Source organism: Choloepus didactylus, chromosome 17 (assembly GCF_015220235.1).
Source record: "Choloepus didactylus isolate mChoDid1 chromosome 17, mChoDid1.pri, whole genome shotgun sequence".
NCBI lineage: Eukaryota > Metazoa > Chordata > Mammalia > Pilosa > Megalonychidae > Choloepus > Choloepus didactylus.
The window spans coordinates 1227274-1239292 of NC_051323.1; the positions used below are offsets into that span (position 1 = coordinate 1227274).

The window sequence follows — 12019 nt, forward strand, 5'->3', positions numbered from 1 at the left end:
CCAATCAACAAATTTATATGGAAGGGTATGGGCCCCAAATAGCTATGCCATTTTGAAAGACAAGAATGAAGTAGGAGGACTCATACTTCCCGATCTTAAAACTTATTACAAAGCTACAGTAATCAAAACAGCATGGTATTGGTACAAGGACAGTCATATGGACCAATGAAATAGAACTGAAAGCTCAGAAATCAACTGTCACATTTATGGCCAATTTATTTTTCACAAGGTGGCAAAGACTACTCAATTAGGAAAAATGGTCTCTTCAACAAATGGTGCTGGAAAAAACCGGATCTCCATTTGCTAAAAAAAAGAAGACCCCCCCCCCACCTCACAACATAATCAAAAATCAACTCAAAATGGATAAAAAACATTAAAATAAGGACCTGGGCTATAAAAATCCTAGAAGATATCAGGGAAACATCTTCAGGACCTGGTTTCTTAGACTTTACACCAAAAACAAAAGCAACAAAAAGGAAAAATAGAAAAATGGGACATCATCAAATTAAAGACTTGTTTCTCAAAGGACTTTATCATGAAAGTAAAATGACAACCTACACAATGGGAGAAAATATTTGGAAACAACATATCCAATAAAGGTTCACTATCCAGAATATATAAAGAAATCCTTCAACTTAAAAATGAAAAGCCAAACAACCCCATTTAAAAATGGGCAAAAAACTTGACTAGACATTTCTCCAAAAAAAAAAAAAAAAGATATACAAATGGCAAAACGCACGTGAAAAGATTCTCAATATCCTTTACCATCAAGGAAATGCAAATCAAAATGAGAATGAGATACCATTTCACACCCATTAGAATGGCTGCTATTTAAAAAAAAAAGTGAAGTAACAGGTGTTGGAAAGGATGCAGAGAATTAGGAACATTCATTCATTGCTGGTGGCAATTTAAAATGGTACAACTTCTGTGGAAGACAGTTTGGCAGTTCCTCAGAAAGCTAAGTATAGAACTACCATATGACTCAGCAATTCCGCTACTAGATATATACCCCAAAATATTGAAAGCAGGGTCTTGAACAGATATTTGCACACCAACGTTCATAGCAGCATTATTCACAAATGCCAAAAGATGGAAGCAACCCACATGTCCATCAACTGATGAATGAATGTGTGGTATCTATACACACAATAGAATATTATTCAGCTATAAAAGGAATTGAAGTCCTGATACATGTGACAACATGAATGAAACTTGAAGACAGTTTGTTGAGTGATATAAGCCAGACTGAAATGATTAGAATAAGCAAATTCATAGAGTCAGAATCTAGAATATAGGTTACCAGGAGACCGTGGTGGGGGTGGGGATGCGTAGTTGAGGGAAGGTAGGACTTGAAACGTACAGGTTCCTATTTGGAATGATGGAAATGTTTTGCTAATGGATGGTGGTGATGGTAACACAACATTGCGAAGGCAGTTATCAGCATTGAAATATATACCTGAATATGATTAAAAGGGGTAATATTATATTGTATATACAGTAACAGAATAAAAATTAGGAAAAAAATGACTTTAATCAATAGTACAATTATTAAAATGTGCTATCATCAATTGTAACAAATTTTCCACACCAATACAGGGTGCTCGTGGTGGGGTGGTACATGGGCATCCTGTATTTTATGAATGATTGTTCTGTAAGCCCAAAACTTCTCTAATAATGGGGGGGAAACTTATGCAGCCAAAAATTTAGAGAAAAGAGCATTAGAGTGGTGATGTAGACATTTAATTATTAAAATTAATGTACTCTTAAAAACGCATTCAAGAAATTTTAATTTATTCAAAGCACTGAAATCACATTTTAATTCTGAATAAAATGCCCTTAAATTCTTGTTTGTGTTTTAAATACTACATTGAGTGTAACCTTATTTCTTGTTTGTTTTCAATCTCTGTAGCTATAGGTTTATGCACATTGAAAGAATAGTAGACAGTGTTATTCACTACTTCATTTCTTAATGGAACTTCTTGAATGCCTTGAAGAATTGACAAAAGTAAGTGTAGGGGTATTCTTAAAAGGGACATTATTTATGAACAGAAAGATAAATTCATACTTGAAATAAGTAATCATTATTGTGTATGCAATGACTGTCTTTTGAAAAGGATTATAGGTCTTTGAGAAACTTGAATCTTTTACATGGATATTACTAAATGCTCTCCTAGCATGGGAACAAGTGGAATTAAAATGTGTAGTGTTAAAGAAGGGAGTAAAAATTGACAATGTTCTTTTTTTGTCAGCGGGCATTTTAAAACAGTCGTTGATAAGGGGACCCAGTTTAATCCTGAAGAATGGAAAAGCCAAATTACACCATGAAGGGTGATATTATGTGGTTCATCAAATCGAATTTGAAGAGTAATTTTATACCATACACTGTCGAGCATGTTTTCTCATTAATGAAAGTCCAACGGACAAAAGAACGAAATCAGTGAGATGTGACCAACGTACAAACTATGTTACAATGTAAATGGAACACAGACCGCATCTGGAAGTAATTTTATAAGCGAATTCTGCAAAACAAGTAACCATAAAGAAAAGAAAAAATCATAAGGGAAATTCGTATGTAATTTAGATACTTACAATTTATTTCAGACAAGAACGAACAAAATTGTAGCACAATTATTCCTCAGATTTATTTGTTGTATCTGGCAACTACCCAACGAATCCGAAATCACAGATATTTTGCCAAGGGAACGAGCTCGAAGGTTTACAGATGTGGACTGCCCCTTCTGGAGACGCGGGAGCCTCGCCAGGTCTTCGGCGCATGCGCGCAACTCCCCTCCTCGCCCTCTGTTTTGTTTTCGTTTCCGGGGGCGGCCCCGCGCGGAGACTGCCGGGAACCTTGTACTGCGCGGAGCCGCTCTCGAGGTCGTGCGGGTGAGCCCGGGGAGGCGGCGGCCGGGGGCAGGGCGGACGGAGGCGGCGGGATGCGGCCGGAGCCGGTGGGAGGAGGGGACGACAGGGCAGCGGGGGCGGGGCCGGCCTAGCCTCCTGACCTTGGGTTTTATACCTTGATGAGAACTGGCACGTCCTGGCGCTTGTGGGAGTGTTACGTTTTACCTGAGCCGGCTGTTCTGGGAAACAGCGAAAGTGAAGAAATCCCCTCACGGTTTGTGTTCTGGAAGATGACTTAGGGCAAAGAAACTCCTCCTCCAAATGACTGATGAGACTCAAGGAATCCTCTTTTTCACCTTTGAGGAGGCCAAACGCAGCCCCTCCACTTTCCCTTTCTTTGCCTCTAAAATGATTAGCGGAACTTTTTGTCCCCACTGATCAGTCGGCACTAAATGCTCCTTAACCAAACTTTGGTGAAGCGTGCCTCCTTCCTCTAGGTCCCTGCACTCTAAGGACACCTCCCAGAAAATAGGCAGCTTCAGCGTGAAACATTCTCTGTTCTGTCTGATCACAACACCCTTTCATCCCGCTTCCCTATACTTGGGTTCTTTCTTCAGTTTATTAAAGAAAAAACCCATTTAGCCTAACCCTTGAGAAGCCTGCAGCGTTCTCCCTACTGCAGTAGTCTCTTCCCTTTATTGAAATAGCCTCTTCCCCTTTTTATATGTAATAATTGTTTTGAATGAAGTCTTCCCTTACCAAGTCCGGATTTGTTTTTATTTGAAACAAGTGAAGTCTAATTCTCTCATCTCTAAGGTTGCGGGTTACCTGAGGTTTAAGTAAGCCCCCCAGGGAAAATGACCTCCCGATGGGCCCTCAGAAGAGACCCTGGTTGTTTAATCCTCCCAACCACCTGTGGTCAGTGTTGCAACCCCGTTTTAATAATGAAACCATTGCTCAGAGAGGTGACAGAAACCTCCAAGGTGGCAAACATAGCAAGTGAAGGATCAAGGTCTGATTCTATACATCATTCTCTGAGCGGTGTAAAGCCTTCACTAAGGGCAAGCGTCTTTTACAGCAGTTAGAAACTTTGTAACCCTAAACGCCTCAAGGAAACAGTTTTGAAGTGAATGTCACTTGGATTTGGGGATTTCTTCTTGTCTCTGAAGAACTGATAGGTCAGGTACATAAATGGAGACTTCTGTCCAGCTTTGTCTGTGTCCTCAGTAGCACTGGTTTGCATTCACAGAAGGTCTGCCTTGTGTTTCACAGTGGCTGGTAGATCCAAGAGTCTGAACTACAAGGCTTAGATCCAGCTTTTTTGGAACAAAACAGTTCTTGTGAGGTAAGAAGGAAGGGCTCCGGGAGCAGGAATCCTCCTAAGAAGGACACAGCTAGCTGGCCTGAGAACTCAGCAGATCCAGAGTCATTGTGGAAGATCCTAAGAAGGAGCAAAGGCTTGATTTACACAGCCAGAAGCAGTTCATTCTTGCCCAGAATCCACATCCAGAATCCCTCACAAACAGTGATGGTGGAAGCACCGGGCCAACTCTGAGGAGAGGGAGGTAAGATGTGGCTGGGAGAGGAGAACAAGGCAGAGGGAACAGAAAATACAGCATCTAGGGAGTTGTGAAGGCATCAGCTGGGTGGAAGAGCTCACCAACCACAGATGAGGAAACTATTTTCTCCATCACTTCTTTCTTTACACACTCTTTCTGAGTTCCAAGCTGCTTATACATGACTGCACAACTAGAGATGATACTGATGCCCCTCTGTCCCCTCTGTCCTGATCTTAGAATTAGGGATGGTACTGCAAAAAAGATCTTGGGCAGGAAATGGGCCTAAAGGTTTAGGTGACTGGTTTTGTTGTGCAGGGTCAAGAGCAGACATTGTTTCTTGATGGCTCAGGCCAGTATTTTCTGTATTGAAAGCAAATAAGTCAAAACCAGTTTCCTTTTTTTTGAAGAACCTGAAACCAAGTGAGAACAAACTTTTTTCCTACCAAAGAAGATAGGTCTTAAAACACTGCATTGCTTTTTCAGAAAAATGTTAGAATAGAGCATACATTGTCAATAAATCAGTAGAAAATAGATGTTTTTATTTACATGATGAAAACTAGCATGTCCAAGTACTACACTACAGGATCATTCTGCAGTCACTTGTGCACATGGGTGCACTTTCTCCTTCACTCTCTTCCTTTCTGCCCCATCTCAAGGAATCTCCCATTCAGAGCATTTTGTTAGGTGCTATATAGAGCTTTATAGGCAGGTGAGTCCAGGAGCTGTAAGGCAGGCCACAGCTCTCATGATCTTTCTTTCTTTTTCAGCTGTACTCTTCCAAGACCAGCAGAAAATGATCGCAGCCCAGGTGAGCTTTTCATTTTTTCACCATTTTGCTTAACAGTGATTAGGTGAGGTTTATGAAATATCTATGCATTCATATAAAATAGTTGAATTAAGTGTAAGTTAACGTCAGAGAAAATACAGAGCAGGGGTCAGCAAACTATAGTTCACATACCAAGTCCAGTCCACTGCCTGTCCTTTTTTTTTTTAATTCAATTTTATTGAGATATATTCACATACCATGCAGTCATACAAAGCCTACATTCAGTTGTTTACGGTACCATTATATAGTTGTGCATTTGTCACCAAAATTAATTTTTGAACATTTTCGTTACCACACACACACAAATAATAAGAATAAAAACTGAAGTGAAAAAGAACAGTTAAAGTGAAGAAGAACACTGGGTGCCTTTTTTTTCTTTTTTTTGTCCCCATTTTTCTATTCATCCATCCATACACTGGACAAAGGGGAGTGTGGTCCATATGGCTTTCCCAATCACATTGTCACCCCTTATAAGCGACATTTTTATACAATCGTCTTCAAAATTCATGGGTTCTGGGTTGTAGTTTGACAGCTTCAGGTATTTACTGTTAGCTGTTCCAATTCATTAGAACCTAAAAAGGGTTGTCCATATTGTGCTTAAGAGTGCCCACCAGAACTGCCTGTCCTTTTATGGTCTGCAAGCTAAGAATAGTTTTTGAATTTTTAAATGGTTAAGAAAAAAACCAAGAGTAATATTTTGTGCCATAAAAATTACATAGAATTCAAATTACAGTGTCAATAAATAAATTTTTATTGGAACACAGCCATGCTCATTTGTTTATGTATTGTCTGTGGCTGCTTTCACACTACAAGGGCAGAGTTGAATAGAAGAGACAGAGACTAGATGGTCCAAAATCCTAAAATACTTACTACGTGGCCCTTCACAGAAAATGTTTGCCAACCTGATACAGAGTAGCAGATCAGGAGTAGGACAAAGATGCCATGTAGGTAAATGCAGATCTTCTGATCCTACTGGGTTGTCAAAGTAGAACAGAAAAAAGTTTCTTGATGGGCTTCATTTAGGTGACATTGTGAACCTTCCAGTGGCCATCCTGTAGAAGTGCAGTGTGTGTCTTGTAATTTTTGTTTTAGGGAAGCAGAGGGAATAAGGCCAAAGCAGAACTCAGCTTAGCTTTTCAAGGAACCAATTTATTATAGATTTCTGGCAGATAGTCATCTGATAATCCTCTTGATCTAAGGATAGGGCCAAGAATATTTGAAGAATAAAAGTATTACATATCCTTAAAACAGCTCTCCATCAGTACCTTTCAGGTGGGCTGTGTGCACACGTGGCACAGCACACAGTTCATATATCTACAGTCCCGCATGTGTTTCTCCACTTCCATTTCCTGACTATTCTCCACCTGTCTGGACCACTGCTGTTTATGATTTCATTACAGTCTGCATCACCTTACATGCTGGGCCTCTGCTGCATTTTGGTACTACTACACACATGTTCCTTCTGGAAAAATTGGCTCAGGCTGTTTCTCTAATCTCATTTTCCCTAGTGCTTATGCTTTATTTTCTATTTCTTAAAATAAGATTGTCTTCTTGCCACTTAATGTAGCTTATCCTCGTGTTTTTGTCCTTGACCAACTGTTTTCTTGTTTTATTAGAGAAGTGGATTTACAGAACAATGCATAAAATGCAGGATTCCCATATACTACCCCACCACCGACACCTTGCATTAGTGTGGAACATTTGTTAAAATTGATAACATGTTTTTATAATTGTACTATTAATTAAGTCCATAGTTTAACTTAGGGTTCACTGTGTAGTTTAGGTCCGTGGATTTTTTTTTTTTTTACATTTTACCATATATATAATCTAACATTTCCCCTTTTATTCATATTCAGATATATATTTCAGTGCTCTTAATTGCACTCACAATGTTGTGCTATTAACACCACCATCCATTACTAAAATATTTCCATCATTTCAAATAAGAACCCTATATATTTTAAGCCTTAACTTTGCATTCCCTATCTCCCCCCACACCTTCCCCTGGCAACCTATATTTTAGATTCTGACTCTATGACTTTGCTTATTCTAATTATGTCAGATCAGTGAGATCATAAAATATTTGGCCTTTTTGGTCTGGTTTAATTCACTCAACATGATGTCTTCGATGTTCATCCATGTTGTTGCTGTGTATCAGGACTTCATTCCTTTTTAAGGATGAATAATATTCCATCATGTATATATACCATGTTTTATTTATCCATTCATTGACTGATGGACACTTGGGTTGCTTCGCTTTTTTGGCAATTGTGAATAATGGTGCTATGAACATTGCTGTGCAAATACTTGTTTGGGTCCCTGCTATCAATTCTTCGGGGTATATATCTAGTAGTGGGATTGTCAGGTCATATGATGGTTCTATACTTTGCTTTCTGAGTAACCGCCAAACTGTCTTCCACAGCAGCTGCACCAATTTATATTGCCACCAGCAATGAATGAGTGTTCCTATTTCTCCATGTCTTCTCTAACACTTGTTATTTTCCTTTTTTTTTTAATAGCAGCCATTCTAATGGGTGTGAAATGATAATTCATTGCAGTTTTGATTTGCATTTCCCTGATGGCTAATGATGTTGAGCATCTTTGTATGTACTTTCTGGCCATTTGTATGTCTTCTCTGGAGAGATGTCTATTTAAATGTTCATTTTTAAATTCTTTAAATTGAAGGATTTCTTTATATATACTGGATAGTAAACCTTTATTGGATTTGTGATTTCCAAATGTTTCCTCCCATTGTGTAGGTTGTTATTTTACTTGCATGAAAAATTCCTTTGTGGAATAAAAGGTTTAATTTTGTTGAGGTCTCATTTTTCTGTTTTTTTCTTTTGTTGCTCATGTTTGTGTGTAAAGTCGAAGAAACCATTGCCTAACACAAGATCCTAAAGATGCATCCCTACTTATCTTCTAGGATTTTTATAGCCCAGTTTCTTATATTAAGGTCTTAGATCCATTTGGAGTTGATTTTTGAATATGCTGAGGTGGGGTCCTCCTTTTTTTTTTTTCTTTCAAATGGAGATCCAATTTTCCCAGCACCATTTGTTGAAGAGGGTCTTTTTTCCTAATTGAGTGGTCTTTGCCACCTTGTCAAATATCAGTTGCCATAAATGTGAGGATTGATTTCTGAGCTCTCAGTTGTATTCCATTGGTCTATATGTCTGTCCTTGTACCAGACCCATGCTGTCTTGATTACTGTGGCTTTGTAATAACTTAAGATTAGAAAGTTTGAGTCCTCCAACTTCATTCTTGTTTTTCAAGATGCTTGACCCACTATTGTCTCTCTACTCTTTGTCACTGACTCATTTCATTCCATGTATATTGCAAAACTTTCTTTTTTCATAGTTGGAGATTTACAGAAAATTTATGGAGATAGTGCAGGGAGTGCCATATACCCTTCAATCAGTTTCATTTCCAGTTTCCCCTAATTTGTCTTGCACTGTGATGGTACATTTGTCAAAACAGAGAAACCAACATTAGTACATTACTGTTAAATAAACTCTGGACTTTATTTAGATTTCACCAGTTTTTCCATTAAGGTCCTTTTTCTGTTCCTGGGTCCAGTCAAGAACACCATAATATATTTAGTTGTTATGTCTCTTTAGACTTCTTTGACAGTTGTGCTGTCTTTCTGTGTTTTTTTATGATCTTGAGAGTTCTGAGACATACTACTCAGGTAATTTGTAAGAAATCCCACAATCTGGGTTTGTCTCATATTTTTCTCATGAATAGACTCTGTTTATGGGTTTTTGGAAGAAACACCACAGAAGTAAAGTGCCCTTCTCATCTCATCACACCAGAGAATATGTGACATCACGGTTGATGTTAACCTTGACCATTTGGTTCTGTGTATATTTTTAACTATGATTTTTTTGCTGTCAAATAGGTCTTTACAACCTGGAGCTCTGTCCCAACTTGTAGAACCTTATGTTTAGAACCTGTTCAGTATGTCTATGAATATCCAAAAGTTATGTTAAGCTTAACAGATTGAAAATGAAAGTTATTTTTGAAACTCTTTCTGTTCCTTATTAGATGACATTACAACCATGTAGCCAGTTATACAAACCATAAACATATTATCATCCTGGACATCGTTTCCCCTTGTCCCTTCTGTAACAAGCCCTACAAATTTTTAGTTGTTAAAATGTCTTCTTTTTATCTTTCTTACTCCTACAATAGCTTTGTTTTTCTCTCCCTGGACTATTGCAATGGCTTCCTTAATGGTTTGTCTTTCACTCTTCTACTCCAGCTCTTTCTTTCATTGGAGTAATCTAAGATCTTAACAGATATTGTCACTTCCATGTGGAAAGCATTACCACTGATGCAAACTCCAGGCTCCTTAGTGTGATATGCAAGTCTTACACCAAATATAACAGGGTTGCAGGATCATATGGCAGCCCTATTCTTAGCCTCCTTTGGAACCACTACACTGCCTTCCAGAGGGGCTGAGGCATTCTACTTCCCTACCAAGAATGAATAGGTATACCTCTCTCTCCACATCTTCTCCAGCACTTACAGCTTTCTGTTTATTTTTTAAACAGTGTTATTCATGTACCATACAATCCATCCTAAGTTAACAATCAATGCTTCCCAGTATAATCACACAGTTAGGCATTCACCACCACACTCTATATGAGAACGTTTCCATTTCCTCCACCAAGAAAGAGGAAGAGGCAAAAAATAAAAAGAATAAAGAATAAAAAAAATAAACAGGATGAACAACAGCGATAATCCCATACCCCTCCCTTATATCCCTGTCTATTGAAATTTAGCTTTGGTATATTGCCTTTGTTACAATTAATGGAAGAATATTACAATGTTACGGTTAAGTACAGAACCTAATTTGCATTGATTGTATTTTTTCCCATATACCATCCCATTTTCAGCACCTTGCATTGTTGACATTCACTTGTTCTCTCTCATGTAAAAACTTTCTTATATTTCTACATTTAATTATGATCATTGTCCATTCTGGTTTTTGCTAAGTTATGCAGTCCCAGTTTTTATCCTCTATCTTTCCTTCTGGTGTCATACGTGACCCTAGCTTTCCTCTTTCAATCATACTCAAACTCAGCTTTGTTCATTATGCTTAAAATATTGTACTATCATCAGACAGTATTGTGCTATACATTTCTGCATCTTTACAATCAATCCTGTTGAACATTTTGTACTCTTTCAGCATCAAATGCCCAGTCTACCCTCTTTCTACCCCCTGATAACCTGTGTTCTTTTTTTAATGCAATTTTATTGAGATACATTCACATACCATGCAATTCTCCAAAGTGTGCATGGAGTTCACAGTTTCATCATACAATTGTGCATTCATCACCACATCTATTTTTTAAATTCAGTTTTATTGAGATTATTCACATACAATACAATCATCCAAACTGTACAATCAGTTTTTCACGGTATCATTACATAGTTGTGCATCCATCACCACAATTAATTTTTTTTCAATTTTAGAACATTTTCGTTACTCCAGAAAAGAAATAAAAATTAAAAAGAAAAGGCAAATCCTCCCATACCCCTAATTCCCCCTCCCTTATTGACTTATAGTATTGGTATAGTACATTTGTTACTGTTGAAGGAAGAATGTTAAGATATTACCAATTGTAGTACATAGTTTGCAATAGGTATACTTTTTCCTTTTATACCCCTCTATTATTAACTTCTAGTTATAGTGTCATATATTTGTGCTAGTTCATGAAAGAAATTTCTAATATTTGTACAGTTAATCATGGGCATTGTCCATCAAAAGATTCACTGTTTATACATTCCCATGTTTTAACCTCCAACTTTCCTTCTGGTAACATACATGACTCTAAACTCCCCCTTCTCACCACACTCACACACCATTCAGCACTGTTAGTTATTCTCACAATAATGTGCTACTGTCACCTCTGTCCATTTCCAAATGCTTAAGTTCAACCTAGTTAAACATTCCGCTCATAATAAGCAACCACTCCCCATTCTTTAGTCTCATTCTATATCCTAGTAACCTATATTTCATGTCTATGAGTTTACATATTATAATTAGTTCATATCAGTGAGATCATACAATATTTGTCCTTCTGTGACTGACACATTGCACTCAACACAATGTGCTCAAGGTTCATCCATCAACCCATTTTTAATACAGTTTTGTTTACATGCCATACATTCCATCCTAAGTAAACAGTCAGTGGTTCCCTGTATAATCATGGTGGCATTCACCACCACCACCACTATCTGTATAAGGAAATATCCATTTCTTCCACAAAAAAGAGGAACAGTCAGAAAAAGGTGGAAAGACAAATGAAAAAGAAAAAAAATGACAGCTAAAAATCAACAAAAGAAGAGATAAAATTAAAATAAATTTCAATAAAAGAGACAATATCACCAATGCCAAGAATCCCGTACCCCTCCTTTATATCCCCCTCTTGTAGGCATTTGGCTTTGGTATATTGCCTCTGTTACTTTAAAGGAAGCATAATACAATGTTTCTGTTAACTATAGACTCTAGTTTTCATTGATTGTATTTTTCCCCAATATCACTCCATTTTTAACACCTTGCAAGGTTGACATTCATTTGTTCTCCATCATATAAAAACATATTTGTATATTTTTTCACAATCATTGAACACTCTAGGTTTCACTAAGTCACACAGTCCCAGTCTTTATCTTCCCTTTTTCTTTCTGGTGCCCCACATGTCCCTAACCTTCCTCTTTTGACCATGCTCACAGTCATCTTTGTTCAGTGTATTCATATTATTGTGCTACCTTCACCCAAAATTGT

General features: G+C 37.7%; 1 protein-coding gene across 7 annotated transcripts in view; it reads left to right on the plus strand.

Moving 5' to 3' along the window:
* The first annotated feature begins 1974 nt into the window (after nt 1–1974).
* Nucleotides 1975–12019, plus strand: part of LOC119512978 (zinc finger protein 37A-like) — a 62041-nt gene continuing 51996 nt past the window's right edge. For 2 of the 7 annotated variants that reach the window (XM_037807868.1, XM_037807869.1), the window contains exons 1-3: nt 2292–2886; nt 4117–4409; nt 5171–5211. The gene's annotated coding sequence lies outside the window, so the exon portion shown is untranslated. Of the gene's footprint in view, nt 2887–3981; nt 4028–4116; nt 4410–5170; nt 5212–12019 lie in introns of those variants that run through there. The other 5 variants (XM_037807867.1, XM_037807865.1, XM_037807862.1 and 2 more) reach the window with 5 other exon arrangements.